Genomic DNA, 15,594 nt, shown 5'->3' with positions numbered 1-15,594 from the left:
AGGTTTATGCATTTCTACAATTAACCTGCCAGGTTATGTGTTTTGCCCTCTAAAGGCCTGCCCTCGGTCATGGTTATGGGCACAATACAACCGCTGTTTCTTAGGTTTAATCTTTTCATGCAGGTACGGTAACGTTTGTGACACGAACACGAGTGGAAGCCCTGAACACAAGGGTAAAGCCTATCTGGCTGTGTTTGTGCAAAGGGCTGGAGTATTCTGCCCCTAAACTAATAGGCGGGGCTATAGGGGTTGTGGGTGGGGACAGGGGTATATAACACTCCCTGCTCCCACTAGCAGGACGTGCGTGACATTTTTCCGGATCCCTCCCAACCCACCCTATATTTTTCAATTTCTTTCATTTATTATAGGGTATGCCCTCTAAAGGCCTGCCCTTGGTCGCAGTTATGGGCACAATTCAACCGCTGTTTCTTAGGTTTAAAGGGGTACTCCGGTGCTTACACATCTTATCCCCTCTCCAAAGTATAGGGAATAAGATGCCTGATCGCGGGAGTCCCGCAGCTGGGGACGCCCGCGATCATGCACGCGGCACCCCATTAGTAATCAGTCCACGGAGCGTGTTCGCTCCGGGTCTGATTAAGGTTGACCGCAGGGCCGGATGTGTGATGTCACGCACCCGTCCCCATGTAACGTCACGCTCCGCCCCTCAATGCAAGCCTACGGGAGGGGGCGTGATAGCTATCACGCCCCCTCCCGTAGGCTTTCATTGAGGGGCGGAGCGTGACGTCTCACGGGGGTGGGGGCGTGACGTCACACATCCGGCCCTGCGGTCGCACGCCGCCGACCCTGCGGTCGACCTTAATCAGACACGCTCCGGGGACTGATTATTAACGGGGTGCCGCGTGCATGATAGCGGGCGTCCCCAGCTGCGGGACTCCCGCGATCAGGCATCCTATCCCCTATCCTTTGGATAGGGGATAAGATGTGTAAGCACCGGAGTACCCCTTTAATCTTTTATAAAAGTTTATATGGTCAGACTCAGGAATGGCCTAATTTATTCAACAGCGGAGTCTTTGAGTCAACCTGGGCAGCTTTAACCTTGGCTTGTTACCCAGTCAACATGACAGTCCTTTGCGCTAACACATTGGTCCTCAGGCGTCATTAGTGCAGAGTGGCATCTTTACGACTTGTCGCAGGCATGACTTTTTTAAGGCTTCTCCTTGTCATTTTGATTGAAGTAGGGATTATCATCTGTTTGGTAGTCTCCATGGACAGATAAGCAGGTCTTTACCAAGGCAGATCAGAGCTCCTAAGTAGCTCCTAAGTAGTGGGGAATGTTTCAGTACCTAAGGCCTAATTTTGGGGAGGAATACCACCTTCCATTCCCCTGTTGCTGACACTCAATCCATCCCTTATGAACCATGAGGGTTGAAGTGGCAATTACCTTGAATAATGTGGGCACCTTTCCTGTCCCTATGGGTCCAAACACACCTACAGCACACTTGGACATAATGGGGACTACCCACACACACACACACACACTCATATACCTTTAAAGAATATTTAAAAACAATACACCCAACCCAAATCAAACGATGGTTATTGACTCCAGTACACATAGAGACTCATGCCAAGTAGCATATCTAGTCTACACATCCAAAATCACATGTGGGTCATAAACCCTTGTATAATTGGGCCATAAATGTATGCACACCCATGTAGGTGGTCACCCATTTACACTTAGAGTGTCTATATGTACTCCTTAAAGTAAGCATGCAACATGGATAAAAAAACACATAATTAACATTTTCAATAGATTCATAGATATCTTCAAGTCTGTAATATTTTGGGGTCGCATCAGTATTATGTCCTTGACCCCTGTCTTCGCAAAAGGTCATGATGCTGTGTCTGACCGTGCTGTAATTGGTTGGCCAGCCTCTTTGTTTTTCTGTAAATTAAGAAGAGTCCTATATACATGAGGGCAACCAGGATTAGGAGAATGATGATTGGATGGATAAACAGGTTAACGAAGGATGTGGCTTTTGGGCTGTATCCAAAAAGGCTTTCCCACCAGGACACAGAAGAGTCTCTTTCTAAAGCATTCACAACCCCTGTAATCTTGGTTGTGTTATGTTCTAACTGCATAGTGGCTCTACTCTCCGTCTCTCTCAGCTTCTGCACAATCTTCTCTTCGCTGCTAAAATCTTAAAGAAGACGCTTTAATTCTGTGCCAAAGCCGAGAGGAATCTTCTGGAGCTTCACTGGGGTGTCAGGATGGCTGTTGAGTCTCTACTCTGCAGTGATTCTTCCTTTTTGATCAGCTACATCAATTCCTAGAATGGGATTAAGGGGACAATATGCTCCTGGGAGGAGTTCTCCTCTTTCTGTGCAGTTAGTGGCATAAACAGCATAAGATGCATTCCCTCTTTGGTACCAACACCAATATCCCTGACCCAGATATTTAAGGTTGGAAGAAGGTATTAAGTTTGCCTTCATCTCACAAGACCCCTCAGAATTCCCACATTGGTGTCTAAGAACCTGGTCATACCTATCTTGACAGAGGATAGCATCCTCTTTCTTCCAACATCCTTCTGTATCAAACAGATAAGGATTGCCTCCCTCATAAGTTAGAATATCTGAGGAGAGTTGTGGATGAAGTACAGTTTGGTTGCTCACTACCATCCCCCAGATTGATGTAACCAGAGGTGGGCACCAGGGATGAGGCGGTACAAGTAAAATTATAACAACCGTGCCACTGAGTTACCCACCATTTAGTATGGTTTACCGTGAAAGGAGGTTAAATGGATAGTGGTCGTGGTACAAAGAAGACACAATATGTTTTAGGTTGCCTGAGCGTTCACTTTGGACCTGTGTACATGCCAGGGCGAGCTTAGCTTTGTCTTGCTCCTCTAAAAGACCCACAACTAACCTTCTAAACTTCTCTCGTAGAACAGAAGACAGAGAGGTTGTAGCATCTATGTGCGAATGTTGTAAACCCTCCAAAATGTGGTTTACATCAAGCTGGTTCTTAAATCCTTCACTGGCATGTCCCGCCAGATCCCCAAGTTTGCTCCACAGGACTTCCAAGTCTGTTGTGTTTAAGGCCCCTATTCCCATAGCTCCTCCTCCTAGACCCATAGCAATCAAATCTCTTTTCCCCCAGTATGTCCTGTATCTGCATACTTGCCCTGCCTCTACCCATCCTTTTAACATGTCAATTTGATTTCTAACAAACTCCTCACAACGGTGATCCCACTGATCCACCCTAAAATAATTTACAGAAATCCTCAAGGTATACAATGTAAACTTAGCTTCTGTAAGTATCGTCGAAGGTGACGATAACTGAGGAATTATAGGGTCCGCCAATTTATGGGGCATTGCAGGGGTATGTATGTAGTCCTACCGGTTGGAGATCCTCTGTGTCTGAAGGGACTCTGACTACCGTTACACATATCTGCCCCTATCCTTTAAACCGATACCACTGATCATTGTCACCTGCCTGTAAAACCACATCACGAACAGGTGTGGTTCCAGAGAGGTAGGCCCACTGAGTGAAAATCCAGCACCCTTCATCTGCCGCCTCACAATATGGCCATTCAAACATCCCATCTATGTTGATATTGAAGTTAATATCTTTACCTTGTGGATCCCTCCAGTCTGAGGATGCATATATGTTCCGGTATTCCTCAGTCATAGGGGTGCCATCCTTCCATCGATTATAGGAGAATCTACAACATTACATACGATGTCCCACCTCCAAGGGTTGGCATCTGAAATTACCATTTGTGTATCAGGTCCCCAATGGGCATAGGTGATGAAATAATATCCTGTCACCTCTGGTACACAATTATCTCCCATAATGGTTATCATAAAAGTTCGTATGGATGTGATCCCTTCACCTGAGTATACCTGGGGCTTTTTGCATTGGTCCTGACTTTTAGGACCTTTGCACGATACAGACCTTTGAGCTGTAAGGGGCCACCTTTGTCATTCCAAAGCACCTGTCCGGTCTTACTACAATTTAACTTCAACATCAACACACTGGATTTGCAGAAAGTCAGTGGGGACATGGCCTTGTGGATAACTTGGTTCCCTACTTATCAACATTTGAGAGTCTCTCAACATACAATATGCTTTCAGAGTACCCATGACCGGCACTGGTCTATCAAAATATGTCCTTTCCCTTAGATCCTCCCGTTTTTCCGAATGTGAAAAGACAACCTTTAGGATATACCAACCATTGTACTCTACCCCCGTGGCATCCTCTGGACTCAGGATACCTTCCCTGGTGCATAGTACCTCTGTTGTATTCCTGACCGCATCCCCATAGGGGTGCAAATATGGGCTCTTAGATACCCCCCTAGTGGATCTAATGGGAGTTGGATCGGAGTCTATGTAGTACTTGTACTCTCTTAAGCACAGGTCATGCAAATCATATTGTGATGCTGAGGTGTTCTCTGCAGGGGAATAATGCTGGACTACTCCGTCAGCAAACCCATCTCTCTGGAAACCTTATACATACCAATGTCCTGGTATAAATACAAAATTAGTATATGGCTCCAATATTTTACCCTCTAGACATTGCAACATTAGTAGAGGGCTATATATTGATGTGTCGGTGTTCTTACCTCCGTCATCGTGTCTCTCACTGTGGGTGATTTGGTCTGCTAGGGTCCTGATCACTAATACCATAATTAGGAAAACCTTTAATATCTGTTTCCATCTGGATCCTGTCATCTGGTAAGGGATAAGTTATATAACATGCCTATCTTTACCAACTGAGCCTATATGTGCGCATGTAAAATTGAAAAACCGGAACCACTTCAACTCATCACCTACTCCCCCCCTTCCCCATCTCATATTGTATGGTCTTAAGTTGGGTAGGCTTGGGTGGCTTTTTCTTGGTCGATGTGGATCCAAATGGTTGCCTGCCTTCTGTGTGCTTTCTTTTTAGCAGTCATCGGCCTTCGCACTTTTAGCATTGTGTTGCCCATTGCCTCCAGGACCTGATATGGTCCCTCCCAGTTTGCATCCCAGGGTCTAACCTTACGGAACACCTTGACCATAACCATATCACCTACAGAGGGCATGGGAATCTCCCCTTGTAGATACGGTTTGTGCATTCGTATTGCTGCATGTGGCAGTAACTCCTTCAGGTTCTGTTGAACCTGTTGGAGAAACACATCTCTGGCAATGGAGTTTTTCATTGGTTCTGATATTTGTGGCTCATTTGGAAAGCAGAGCGGCATCTTGCGCCCTGTCATGAGCTCGAAGGGTTTTACACCAGTGGTGGATGATTCTGAGGCTCTGATTCCATAAGCACAGCTGGAAGAGAGGCTACCCAAGAGGAACCCCTTTCCATCAATGCCTTGGATAGTCGCATTTTCATGGTACGGTTCATCCGTTCCACTATGCCTGCAGACTGGGGATTGTAAGGTACATGAAACCTCGGCTTTATGTCCAAAAGTCCACAAAGAGATTTCATTACCTTGCCTGTGAAATGGGTCCACCGGTTGGATTCAATCACTCTGCGCATTCCCCATCGTGACAGAACCGGCTCCCAAAGGACCCGGGCAGTAGTGGTGGCTGTGTCATTTGTGGTTGGGATCACTTCTACCCATTTGGAGAAGACATCCACAACCACCAGTGCATAACAGCACTTATGACTGCCTGCTGGCACAGTCCATCAGCTGGAGGAACACGTTGCAACACTGGCTTCAGGGCTGGAGATCTTGGATTTATCTGGGCACACACCAGGCATTGTTGGGTGACTTCCTCTACCGTTTTAGACATTCCTGACCAGTATAATTTGTCCTTTAAAAGGGACAGAAGCTTATCCCGGCCAAGGTGTCCCAACAATTGGTGGTTAAGTCTTGTCAGCTCTGCTTGCAGATGCTGTGGTACTACAGGCAGAGGGAGTGGATGGGTGCCAATGTCATAGCACAAGATTTCCTGACAGATCCTCCAGGGATCCTGTGGGTTGGTAAAATGTGCAGCCAGAAGAGGATCCTTTTACTGTTCCTCTTCAAATGACAATGGACCCTCCTTGAGACCTTTCTTTCTTACAGCAACCTGGTATGAAGAGTTGTGCTGGGTATCTGGTTCCCTCAGGACTCTTGCACTGCAGCCAAATTGGCCAATTCATCAGTCTGGTTGTTACCCAGGACCAAGGGTCCATCCCCTCTCTGGTGTGCTGGGATTTTAATGAGTGCAGCCTCTCCAGGATGTGCCATGCCTCATTACCACAATTATTTCAGGACAGTCACGCAAGCCAAGGGTTTGTTCTGGCTGTTGACAAACCCTCGTCTTTTCCATGTGTCCACTACCAACAACGATTACCCCGGAATGGGTTAGGGTCAATTTAACGTTACGACCTTTTACCTAGGGACAAGCCCTGGGTCACTAATACCCTTATTTAAATACCACCCCCTAAAACTTAACCAATCGGGTTGGGATTCCCCACGCCTGTATGACGCATTCCTTTTACTTTTGTTTTCACGTGCATGCACATTGTTGTCAAATTGACAACAATGCGTGTGCGCGTGAAAATGAAAGTAAAAGGATGCACCTGTAAACACAGGGGAATGCGTCATACAGGCACACACAGATGAGGTAACAGATGAATCCCAACCCGATTGGTGTAATTAAGGGAGCAATACAGGTTACAGGTGAGTCCGGTCCCATGACTAGGATTTTGACTACTCTATTGGCTATGAATGGCGTCTGCGGTGGCGCCAAGGTACAGGCTTGGTCCTCAAATAGTGATATAGTTGGCAGTACAGTTTGATGCCCGTTTCCCTCCTGAAGACATTGCTGTAGCAACGAAACATGTAGAGGGGGCATTGTCAGCTTTTATTTAACCTCCTTGGTGTGTGTCTGTAACCAGTGGAACTGCAGTCCACTGGTTGTGACTAATATACTGGGATAGCAGGCAGCTTCCAGTTCACTAATTATATAGTAATAACACACAAGGAGGCCAGTTTTTAACCATACTTTGATCACAATTATTCATTATTTACTTAATATTAATAAAAGTTAAGTTTTAGGGGGTGGGATTTAAATAAGGGTATGAATGACCCAGGGCTTGTCCCTAGGTCAAATGTGGTCACTATGAGCTGTCACTATATGTAGTATGATTCCCTGGGGGCTGAAGGAGGAGGGCTTCTTTGATAGCTTCCAGCTCAGCCCGCTGTGCTGACAAGTGGCCTGGCAACCTGACAAGGCTCTGGTTACCTGTGGTCTCATCCAGCACAGCAAACCCTGTCACATAGGTGCCATCCAAACAAAAGCGAGAGCCATCAACAAAGATGATTCTGTCATCTGGATGTGATGTTGTCCTGAACAGTTGGGGAGCAATAACCTGCATTGGTTGTCCACAGTCATGTTCAGTCCCTGTCATATTCAACAACTGGGACAACACATACCTCGCCTTTTGTGTCACAGTCAGATTCCTTCCACCCAAGTCCATGATCCACTTCCCAAATCTCTGTTGTGAGGCGCCAGGGAGGGTATCACGAAGCAAGAGGGCTAAAGGTGAATGTGGAGTCTGAACAGTGAGAGGCTTTAAGCCTACAATATGCTCAGTTGCTTTAACTGCATAGTGCATGGCGGCAAGTTGCTTGCCACACTCATCACACCCTCTTTCAACTGGTGAAAAAAGCCTGGAGAAGTATCCCAGTGGTCTATACTCTGATCCTATTTATTGAAGCAGGACTGCCTAGATAGACTCTGCACCAGCATGGGCCTGAATTGCCATTTCTCCTTCAGGGTGAGGGGTTGCTAAGACTGGGGCCGAGTAGAGATCTCTTTTCAGAGTTACATAGTTACATAGTTAGTATGGTTGAAAAAAGACATACGTCCATCAAGTCCAACCAGGGAATTGAAGTGAAGGGTGTAAGGGGATGAGGGGAAGGGATGTAGTTTTATAATTATGCATAAGCATTAATGTTATTTTGTTCCAGGAATGTATCTAACCCTGTTTTAAAGCTGTTAATTGTTCCTGCTGTGACCAGTTCCTGAGGTAGACCGTTCCATAAATTCACAGTCCTCACGGTAAAGAAGGCGTGTCGCCCCTTTAGACTAAACCTTTTCTTCTCCAGATGGAGGGAGTGCCCCCTCGTCCTTTGGGGGGGTTTAACCTGGAACAGTTTTTCTCCATATTTTTTGTATGGGCCATTTATATACTTATATACGTTTATCATATCCCCCCTTAAACGTCTCTTCTCAAGACTAAACAATTGTAACTCCTTTAATCGCTCCTCATAGCTAAGATGTTCCATGCCCCATATTAGTTTAGTCGCGCGTCTCTGCACCCTTTCCAACTCCACAGTGTCCCTTTTATGAACAAGCAACCAAAACTGAACAGCATATTCCAGGTGAGGCCGTACCAATGCTTTATAAAGGGAGAGTATTATGTCCCTGTCCCTTGAGTCCATGCCTCTTTTTATACATGACAATATCCTGCCAGCTTTGGAAGCAGCAGCCTGACACTGCATGCTATTCTGTAGTCTGTGATCTACAAGTACACCCAGATCCTTCTCTACCAGTGACTCTGCCAGTTTAATCCGCCCTAAGACATACGATGCATGCATATTATTAGTACCCAGATGCATAACTTTACATTTATCCACATTGAACCTCATTTGCCAAGTGGATGCCCAGACACTTAGTCTATCCAAGTCATCTTGTAACTTATGAACATCCTCTATAGACTGTAATGTGCTACAAAGCTTGGTGTCATCTGCAAAGATAGAAACAGAGCTGTTAATACCATCCTCTATATCATTGATAAATAAATTAAACAACAGCGGGCCCAGTACTGAACCTTGGGGTACACCACTAATAACCGGGGACCAATCAGAGTACGAATCATTGACCACCACTCTCTGGGTACGATCCATGAGCCAGTGTTCAATCCAGTTACAAACTAAAGTTTCCAAGCCCAAAGACCTTAACTTACCTGTCAGACGTCTGTGAGGGACAGTATCAAACGCTTTGGCAAAATCCAGAAACACTATATCCACAGCCATTCCTCTGTCAAGGCTTCTACTCACCTCTTCATAAAAGCAAATTAGATTGGTTTGGCAACTTCTATCCTTAGTAAACCCATGCTGGCTATCACTTATAATACAATTATCCCCTATGTATTCCTGTATGTAATCCCTTATAAGTCCTTCAAACAATTTACCCACAATGCACGTTAGACTTACCGGTCTATAATTACCTGGCGAAGACCTAGAGCCCTTCTTGAAGATTGGTACCTGATTAGCCTTGCGCCAGTCCCTTGGCACAATACCAGACACCATAGAATCTCTAAATATCATGAACAAGGGTACAGATATTACTGAACTTACCTCTCTAAGAACTCTTGGGTGTAGTCCATCCGGCCCTGGAGATTTGCTTTCATTTACTTTACTTTACTTACCTTGTACCATCTCTACATTAAGCCAGTTCAGTACATTACATGATGTGTTACCAGCACTGACCTAGCCAATGTCAGCTCCGTTTTCCATAGTGTATACAGAACTAAAGAACCCATTCAGTAGCTCCGCCTTCTCTTGATCGCCCGTGACAACCTCCCCATTATCATTATTAAGGGGTCCTACATGCTCTGTCCTTGTTTTTTTTGTATTTATATATCTAAAAAAATATTTAGGATTAGTTTTGCTTTCTTTGGCCACCTGTCTCTCATTTTGAATTTTTGCGGTTTTTATTACATTTTTACAGATTTTATTAAGCTCCTTGTACTGTTTAAATGTTATAGCTGACCCATCAGATTTGAATTTTTTGAAGGCTATTTTTTTGTTGTTTATTGCTCTTTTTACATCATTTGTTAGCCATGTAGGATTTAGTTTTAATCGTTTATATTTGTTCCCCTTTGGTATATATTTAGCTGTATAGTTATTTAGAGTTGATTTAAAGATGTCCCATTTCCCTTCTGTATCAGTATTTGAGAACACCTCCCCCCAGTCTATGTCCTGTAGTGCAGATCTCAGCCCAGGGAAATTTGCCTTTTTAAAGTTATATGTTTTTGCCTTCCCCGTCTGTCTTTGTTTCCTACATTTTAAGTCAAAAGTAACTATATTGTGGTCGCTATTACCAAGGTTTTCCCGCACAGTTACATTACCAACCAGCTCTGCGTTGTTGGAAATGATCAGATCCAACAAGGCATCACTTCTTGTTGGGTCCTCCACAAACTGGCCCATAAAATTTTCCTGCAATAAATTTAGGAATTGTCGCCCCTTTGTAGTTTTAGCCAACCCCCGACCCCAATCTATATCTGGATAGTTAAAATCTCCCATTATTACCACTGTACCTGCCCGGGCGGCCCTCTCTATTTGTTTATACAGCTGACCTTCTATCACTTCAGTGATATTAGGGGGTCTGTAGATTACACCAAATACTATTTTTTCAATGTTTCCCTCCTTTTGTAATTCTACCCACAATGATTCCACATCCTCAGAATCATCACACACTATGGCATCGTTCACACTGACTTTCATACCACTTCTTACATACAGACAGACTCCACCACCTTTTCTGTTCATTCTCTCCTTGCGAAACAATTTAAACCCCTGCAGATTAACAGCCCAGTTATGCGAGGAGTCCAGCCATGTCTCAGTGACCCCAACTATATCAATATATTCCTCCAGTATCAAGGCCTCAAGCTCCCCCATTTTATTTGCTAGGCTTCTGGCATTTGTGAACATACACTTTATATTTCCATTAAGTTTTACACATATAGTCTCACTAATGGGATTTTCAGAGTTATTGGGGTTAATGTTATTTTTTGAGTTATAAGGGCTAATTGTACTATTTAAGTTATTGGGGCTAATGGGATTTATTGAGTTATTGGGTCTAACGTTATTATTTAAGTTATTGGGGCTAATGGTATTTTTTTGAGTTAATGGGGCTTATTGTAGTTATTGAGTTATTGGGGCTAATGGAATTTTTTGAATTATTGGGATTACAATTTTTCTGGCTACATTTATTTTTACGACTGGTTTGTAACCCATGGAATTCCTTATCCACTGCTCTTAACCTCCCCCCACAGGACTCCTCTCCACCCACCATTATGTCCTGACCCCTCTCTAACCTATTCATCCCACTGTCTGCTTTCTTTGCTTTACTATCCTCCCCCCACTCACCTAATTTAAATACTCTGCTACCCCTTCCAGGATTCTCTCCCCCAGCACAGCGGACCCCCTTCCATTTAGGTTCAAATTATCCGTAGAATAGAGTTTGTACCCCAATGAAAAGTCAGCACAGTGCTCTAAAAACCCAAACCCTTCCCCCTTACACCACGACTTAAGCCATGCATTTAACTCCCTAAGCTCCCGCTGTCTTTCCTGCGATGAGTTGAAAATGCATCTTCCTGTGGTTCGGACCAGACTTTCAAGGAAGGTTCTTCCCCTCTGAGAAGCTCATACAGCGGCTTCGCTTTCCCAGCAAAATCCTCTATGAACTCTCTCATAAAGTTGGCTACCCCCAGGAACTTGCGCAGGTCCTGAAGAGTACCTGGTCTGGGTAGTTTCACCATGGTTTCCACGTGGGCAGCCATGAAGCCTTTGCCTCCATGTGAAATTTGGACGCCAAGGAAGGTTACTTCTGACCTAGCCAAGTTTGCCTTTTGAGGGTTCAGTTTGAGCCCTGCTTGGACCAGGAGTCCCAACAGTTTCCTCAATATAGCCAAGTGCTCTTCCATGGTCTCTGTCTGAAGGAGCAAATCGTCTACATATTGCAGCAGACATTCTGGCCGTGAAAACACACTTAGTACGGCCACCAATGCCTGGTGAAAGTATGTAGGGCTGCTGTGAAACCCCTGAGGGAGTACACAAAACATGTACTCTTTGTCCCCCACAGTGAAAGCAAACTTGTACCTACAGCTCTTTGTCAGTTCAATGGAGAAGAACCCGTTGGCAACATCAATGGTCGAGAATACGTGACTTTTGCCTCTTATTCTTGCCATTATGTCGGGAATCTGTGCAACTACTGGGGCAGACATGGGGTGTATTTGTTAAGGACTCTTAGGTCTACAGTCAATCTGAAAGAATTAATGTCCTTCTTTTTCACAGGCCAGAGAGCATTGTTGCATGTAGAATTGCCCTCTATGACCATGCCCCTTTCTTTCAAATCCTGGACTGTGTCCAGTATTGACTCCATTGCCTCTGGTGGAAAGCGGTATTGTCGCTGAGGTGGTGGGTCTGGCCCTTGGATATCAACCTGAACACCTACCATTTCCCCGCAGTAATTTTTACTTTGGGCCCACAAGCATGGATGTTCATACACAATAGGTTCAAGGTCTAAGTTAGGTTAGGTTATGTCAAACCTCTGGCCATTTGTGTTCCAGCATGTTGCAGGAGTTTTCAATTGCAGGGGTGGTCCCAGACACTGGCATTGTATGACACACACCTTTGCTTGTCTAGGACCCTTCCACACAATGCAGTTTGCCAAATCAATGATCCATCCATTCTATGTCATTACATCGGTACCAATTATGTTATCGGAACATGGGTAATACCACATTGGTATCTTCAGTGTCATATGTCTGGCAATCTGGATGACAACTTCCTCTATTCTGTGGGCTCTCACCCCCCCTTGTTGGTGATCAAATCCGATCACCACACACTGAGGGCTGTTGGGGTGAAGATTAGTGATGGAAATTTCCGCACCAGTGTCAAGCATGATCTTTGTGTTCTGATTTTTTATTCTGGCTTCAATGGGGGTCTACCTGAAGAATCCAATATGATGTTGCATATTGCAGCCAGATGTTTAGGGATCCCTAACCTTCAGTCAAGGTGCACCAGACTCCCAGTAGGTACCTCTGTGGTACATACTGCCACTTGAGAATGTTCAGCTGGAACATTCTGCATAGCTTCTACCCTTTAATGGTTTTTCAACTGGTTTGCTTGGGACATTTACAAGTGCAACATGTTTAGTTTGCCATTGTAAATGCTCCGAATTCTTTTCTGTCTGTACCCCATGTTGTTTGGCATTAATGGGTTTCACTTTGAAACCATTATTATTGCTAGTTTTATCTTGGGCAAGTGTTTTGTAGGAAGGTTTAGTCTCAAGGGGAGATACGCCTTCTTTACCATAAGAACTGTGAACTTATGGAACAGTCTACCTCAGGAACTGGTCACAGCAGGAAAAATTAACAGCTTTAAAACAGGGTTAGATACATTCCATGAACAAAATAACATTAAAGGGGTATTCCAGGCCAAAACTTTTTTTTATATATCAACTGGCTCCGGAAAGTTAAACAGATTTTTAAATTACTTCTATTAAAAAATCTTCATCCTTCCAATAGTTATTAGCTTCTGAAGTTGAGTTGTTGTTTTCTGTCTAACTGCTCTCTGATGACTCACGTCCCGGGAGCTGTGCAGTTCCTATGGGGATATTCTCCCATCATGCACAGCTCCAGGGACGTGACATCATCATTGAACAGTTAGACAGAAAACTTCAGAAGCTAATAACTATTGGAAGTAATTTACAAATCTGTTTAACTTTCCGGAGCCTGGAAAGGTTTTGCCTGGAATACCCCTTTAATGCTTATGAAGAAATATAAAATCCCATCCCTTCCCCAATATTGCGCCACACCCCTACCCTTCAATTCCCTGGTTGAACTTGATGGACGTATGTCTTTTTTCAACCGTACTAACTATGTAACTATGTAACCGTGTGGACATTTTTCATGTGCCCATATTGCAGACACAGGAAACAACGAATGTGTCCTGACTGCTTTTTTCCAATGGTGGAGTTGTGGGAAAGACAGGACTGTATGGCTTAGCATGGTGTCTCTGTTCTTCTTTAGATCTAACGGTGACATTCCCACGCTCCCTAACTTTCACAGACTTTCTATTGTCCAGTTGATCTCGTCTGTATTGCTCAATAATCATAGCTGCATCCGTGAGTGAAGATTCTTTCGCTGCACTTAACCGGATCGCAGTCTCCAGGTAAGGCAATCTTTCCACAAACATACGCACCATTCCTTGTGGAACTCCTATACCTTGATCTTTTGTTACCTTCCTGTACATTGCTTCAAACCTCCCACACAGAGACAACGGTTCATCATGTATGGTGGGTTTGAATTTAAGGAAAAGATAATAATGTGTAGCTCACTTATGATATAGAGAGAGTATAGTGCTTGAGGTTAAAGGTGGTACCCCCACCCAAGGGGCCTAATCTAATATAGGAAAAAAAAATGTATATATAAAATATATAAAAAACAGTCCTCTAAAGCACTAGGGATATGAAAAAAGAAAATGAGTGAATAGAATGTGGATCCAATTGTTTTAGTAAAAATAAAATTGTGTTTATTATGTAGAATAATATAGTATACAGCCAATCACCTGGCAGGGCCCTGGCAGGTGAAAGGCAATAAAATGTTAAACTATTAATAAAAAATAGCACAAAAATACAAAAGATAAATTAAATTAATATCCGCTGTAAAGATAAAAAGTCTCTTTTCAATGATCACAAGTCTCCTTGAGAAGAAATAGAATCCATCAATGCTGTATGCTAAAAATCACCAATATAGCGCGGATGCCTGGAGTGTCACAAGTATCATATAGTCTTGCAGAGACTCAATAGTAACACTTTATCAGGGGTAAATCAATTATAAGTCCTGCAACAGTGTTGTGGTCTTGGATGCAGTAGCAAGTAAGCTGAACCGGTAAGTATAATTGTAGCAAATGTATCGCGGTGCACAGCACCACTCACCCTCCTCAACAGCCGCGATGGATGCAGTGCCTGTCTGTATTCCGGTCGGGGTGAGTGGCTCTCCGGGGGCTTCGAATGTCCTGGGCTGGCACGGAGAGGCGTCCGGCCTAACGGAGTAGTGTCCAGGAGTGGATTCCAGGAGCTCTGCCGTCCGGGGCTGCAAATGAGTAACCGACAACAGGTGCGTGTCCCAATGATGCGCTAGCAGTGCGCGCATAATGGTGGTCCCGATACCGCAGGCATCCAGCAGTTGCAAGTTGGTAATTGAGCGGATATATACCTAATGTCTTTGTGCTTTAGACAAGGTCGGACGCGTTTCAAAGCCACAGGCTTTTTCTTCAGTGACCGCACCTGTTCACAAGGAGACTTGTGATCATTGAAAAGAGACTTTTTATCTTTACAGCGTATATTAATTTAATTTATCTTTTGTAGTTTTGTGCTATTTTTTATTAATATTTTAACATTTTATTGCCTTTCACCTGCCAGGGCCCTGCCAGGTGATTGGCTGTATACTATATTATTCTACATAATAAACTAAAACAATTGGATCCACATTCTATTCACTCATTTTTTTTTTTCATATCCCTAGTGCTTTAGAGGACGGGTTTGAATTTAGTCAGGATATCCGGGGTAACATCCCAATGGCCAGTTGCTAATTTCGTAAGTTTTGAAAGGCGTTCTTCCTCATTATGAAATTTGCCATTTTTGGGGTCCATTTTCCCTCTTGCCTCAAACCTCTAGATAAGGTGTGTAGGCAACTACAATTTAAACAACTCCATGCAATTTTGTGGGGCCACTGAAAACTTGTTGCAATGCTCCTCAAAAATGTTGCATGAGGTAAATGGATCTACATTGGGATCATAACTAGGGATCTCTTTGCAGATCTTTAACAGGAAATTTATCCTTTCCATAACG

The 15,594-nt window shown here is 44.0% G+C and overlaps 1 protein-coding gene across 19 annotated transcripts in view; it reads left to right on the top strand.

The window, feature by feature from the left end:
* Nucleotides 1-15,594, top strand: part of DRP2 (dystrophin related protein 2) — a 1,527,660-nt gene that overhangs the window by 536,488 nt on the left and 975,578 nt on the right. For 2 of the 19 annotated variants that reach the window (XM_056539150.1, XM_056539151.1), the window contains exon 2: nucleotides 13,772-13,913. The exons of the other annotated variants lie outside the window; for them this stretch is intronic. The gene's annotated coding sequence lies outside the window, so the exon portion shown is untranslated. The remainder of the gene's footprint in view (nucleotides 1-13,771; nucleotides 13,914-15,594) is intronic. 19 annotated transcript variants of the gene reach the window in all.

Source organism: Hyla sarda, chromosome 9 (assembly GCF_029499605.1).
Source record: "Hyla sarda isolate aHylSar1 chromosome 9, aHylSar1.hap1, whole genome shotgun sequence".
Taxonomy (NCBI): domain Eukaryota; kingdom Metazoa; phylum Chordata; class Amphibia; order Anura; family Hylidae; genus Hyla; species Hyla sarda.
Note: the sequence above shows the minus strand (reverse complement) of the source record. Positions and strands in the feature narration are given on the sequence as shown.